The sequence below is a fragment of the Monodon monoceros genome, unplaced genomic scaffold (genome assembly GCF_005190385.1).
Source record: "Monodon monoceros isolate NGI ecotype Baffin Bay Population unplaced genomic scaffold, NGI_Narwhal_1 Super_Scaffold_21, whole genome shotgun sequence".
Classification (NCBI taxonomy): domain Eukaryota; kingdom Metazoa; phylum Chordata; class Mammalia; order Artiodactyla; family Monodontidae; genus Monodon; species Monodon monoceros.
In genome coordinates this window covers 63,178,304-63,181,794 of record NW_021703778.1, presented here as the reverse complement: position 1 = coordinate 63,181,794, position 3,491 = coordinate 63,178,304, and the positions used below count along the sequence as shown (strand labels likewise).

General features: G+C 49.2%; 1 pseudogene across 1 annotated transcript; it reads right to left on the bottom strand.

Annotated features, from left to right (window-relative positions):
- Window positions 1-2,275: 2,275 nt before the first annotated feature.
- LOC114904774 lies at window positions 2,276-2,942 on the bottom strand (annotated as a pseudogene). The gene has a single exon (XR_003796032.1). The product of XR_003796032.1 is annotated as an adenylate kinase 2, mitochondrial pseudogene (transcript).
- Window positions 2,943-3,491: the final 549 nt, after the last annotated feature.

Sequence of the window (3,491 nt, the reverse complement as noted above, 5' to 3'; positions counted from 1 at the left end):
AAAGCCCAGATCAAGGGTGACCACCTATGAGAAGACTTCCTGGGTTCTCTCCCCTTTCTCTCTTTCCCACTCGCCTCTATCTCCATAGCACTTGGTGTGAAGTGCTGGGGGAGCATCTTTCATAGCATATTTCAGTTAGCTGTTGTTCCATGCTAGATCGACCATGAACTTCTTAAGATCTTATTCGTCTCCATCCTTTGTTCTTGGTTCACGCCTGACATGGAGCAAGCCGCCCATAAATAGTTGTTGAATTAAATGAGCGCCCATTCCCAGGTCTGACACACTCCCTGTACCCAAGGGAATGGAGCCCCTTGGGTGAGGGGAGGGGTGGGTCTGACGGCAGCCCCCTCTGTGTAATTATCCCCTTCTAGTGAATAATGGGGCTTCAGCTCTGTGTCTGATTCTTTGATGAAGATGAGACTATTTAATCAGGTTTGGTTGCTCATCTCATCATCTTCCCGCATCACACCCCTCCTGACAAGTTCATTAACTGGAAGAAAAATTGATGACCTCGTTAGTTCTGCACATTGGTTCACTTAGGACAAATTGGAGCTTTCGAATGTTGCTCAGCTCTGACCCATGGTGGCACAAGGCCTCACTCTCAGGACTGTTTGGATCCGCCGTGCCCTCAGTGCCTTCGTGTAACGGGTTGCCCAGGTCATTTCTGTTTGAACTAGTGTCTTTTCCAATGTAAATCTCTCTCTCTTAGGTCCCCCTCATCCTGCTCTGTGAGGAATACACCACTTGCTCACCCCCCCACCTTGAAGGTTTTCCTCTCTGACACGCATGGAAATCTTTTCCTCCAGGGCCTGGTTTCCTTCCGGGCCCCACCCCCATGCAAGAAGCATTCACTGCATCCCCAGGGTCCTAGCTCTGGTGAATCTGGAAGCAGAACACGCTGGGATCTCAACCAAAGGACCGGAATAAATGGAAAGACCTGGAGAAAGGCGTGTGGGAACGGGGGCTGCTGGCCACTGCAAGCCTAGCCAAGGATGTGAAACGCTGAGTCTGCAGCAGTGGAAGCTGTGGCCGGTTCTGGTGCTGTCCAGGGCACCCATCTTGGCAAGCAGAGCATAGCGGACAGAGTAGCCTGGGTGGTGGGTGTTCCTGAGGGTCAGGGGCAGAGGCTGAAGGATTGTGGTCCTGGGACATGCTATTCTCTCTTCCTCAAATGTTCTTCTTTCTCCCCCCTCTAACTTCACCCTATTTGCCAGACAAACTCCTATTCAGTTTTCAAAAGCCAGGTTTTTCTAGAAAGCCTTTCCTATCCTCCTCCCTGATGTTGTTGGTCACTCCTGTCTCTGTGTTAGCTCTCTGTCTTGAACACGTTTTTATTTTTTATTTTTAGTTTTTACAAACATTTAACACACTTTATTGATTTAGGGGCCAAACAAAGGCAGCATTTGGACAGTTAAGAAAGGCACCTCATTGAAAATAATACATCACAGTGCTGTTGAGTGATCCCAGTCACAGGATTTGAGGATGGAAAGGACAATCTTTGGATAAGGTCGCTTAGGACACTTGCTCATTTATTCAAAAGGGTCCTTCCACACGACATGGATGGAGGGAGGCAAGAGTGTAGGACTGTGGCATGTGCTGGGTGGCTGTCGAGAGCTCACCCACGAGAGCCGGTGGGCTGGTACATCAGTGGTAAGTTGGGAAGGGAGTGAGACCGGCCTGTCCCACCTGCCCTATGACTCCAGTAAACCTGATGTGCTGAGCCCCTACCCCCATGAGCACACTCTGTATCTCTTTCAAATGGGGAGATGACTTTTTTTTTTTTTTGGGGGGGGGAGACGACTTTTTGATCTCATGGTATGGGGAACCAGGGTTAGTAGTCATCTCCTGCCCTGTTCCAAGCTACAGGACAGACTGGACAACGGTGTGATTTCCGGCATTCCTGGGCTGACATGAGGTTCTGATAAAAGCTGAGGTCTTAGGGCACTGGCTTTAAAAAATATTGTCACCAGTCTGGAGTAAATGACAACGTGATTCCTTAGAAATAATACTGCACCTCCCTGTTTCTATTTATACCCTCCAATCAGTGTTTTAAAAAATCAATTTTTCCCTTTGCTTATACTTTTTAGGACTCCTACTCCATGGAAAAGAAATCACTTCACTACAGCACTGCTGCTCTTCCCATTCTCCTCTTGAGCCCTCACCAACCCTCCCTCTCCATCCTTACCCTGACCACCCCTCCCCTCCGCCCAGCACCTAAGAGCAGGGATCACACCGCAGGGTGATGAGCAGTGGTGCAGTCTTGCCTGGCATTCTGTTACTAGGATGTGGCTTTGGAGAAGGCTGCTAGGATGCTTGCAAACACAGCGTCAGGGGTCTGGGATGCGTCGATGGCAGAGTGGATCCCCCGTTTACTGTAGTACTCCACCAGCGGGGCACTCTGAGTGTGATAGGTCTCCAGGCGGATTTTCAAGGCCTTCTCATTATCATCTGATCGGCGGACCAAGGGTTCCCCGGTGATATCATCTTTCATGGGCTCCTTTGGGGGGTTGAGCTCCTCGTGGTAGGAACGGCCACTCTCGGGGTGAATCAGTCTTCCTGTGATTCTCCGCGTCAGCAGAGAGTCTGGGATGCTGAATTCAGTCACAGAATCAAGCTGTTCTTTCCTCTTCTCCATGAGGTCATCAAGCATTTCTGCCTGCCTCACAGTCCGAGGGAAGCCATCTAGAAGAAAACCACTTTTGCATGGAGGCGTCTCCAAATTCTTCTCAATGAGCTCCACGACCATTTCATCGCTCACCAGTTTCCCAGCATCCATAGTTGCCTTCAGCTTTTTTCCCAGCTCTGAGCCAGAAGCCACCATAGCCCTCAGCATGTCCCCAGTAGCCAAATGGCAGACACAGAAGTTTTCAGTCAACTTGGGTGCCTGGATACCCTTGCTGGCTCTGGGCGGCCCCAGAAGCACGGCCCGGATGTCTTCAGGACACTTGAACACGTTTTTACAGCTGCGTTTGTCACGGTGTTGTGATTATTAAGTGTGATTATTAGGTTTCTTCCACTTTACAGAGAGCTCTTGTGAGAACAGATTTTCTCCTGTATCCTCAGTGCCCAGCACGAGCCCATTGGAACCTCAAAGCTCCTGCCGAAGTTCAGCGCTCGACTTTGGTGATACTGGCAGAGTGACAGGTAATGAGGTAAACTGAGGCAGAAGGCCAGTCTGATGGCCTTCTGTATCTTTTTAAAATGTTGACTGGGGTTAAATGTTTTTCACAGATGATAATGTTGTTGACACTTTTTCAGCTGCTTCTTTCCACTGGATAACTCTGTTTATAGTGGGTTAGCTCTTCAATAGCTTATTCATTTTTGTGTTTTCCATTTAAAAACATGGCTACAGCCTCGTGTGCTGCAGCACACAGACATATGGTTCGTTGCTAGGCTAAACCCAGACATCTGTTGAAGGCCAACCTAGGGCTGGCGTCCTAGGGCCATGCTTATCTGGGACAGGATGTCAGACAGATCATTTGTTCATAAGG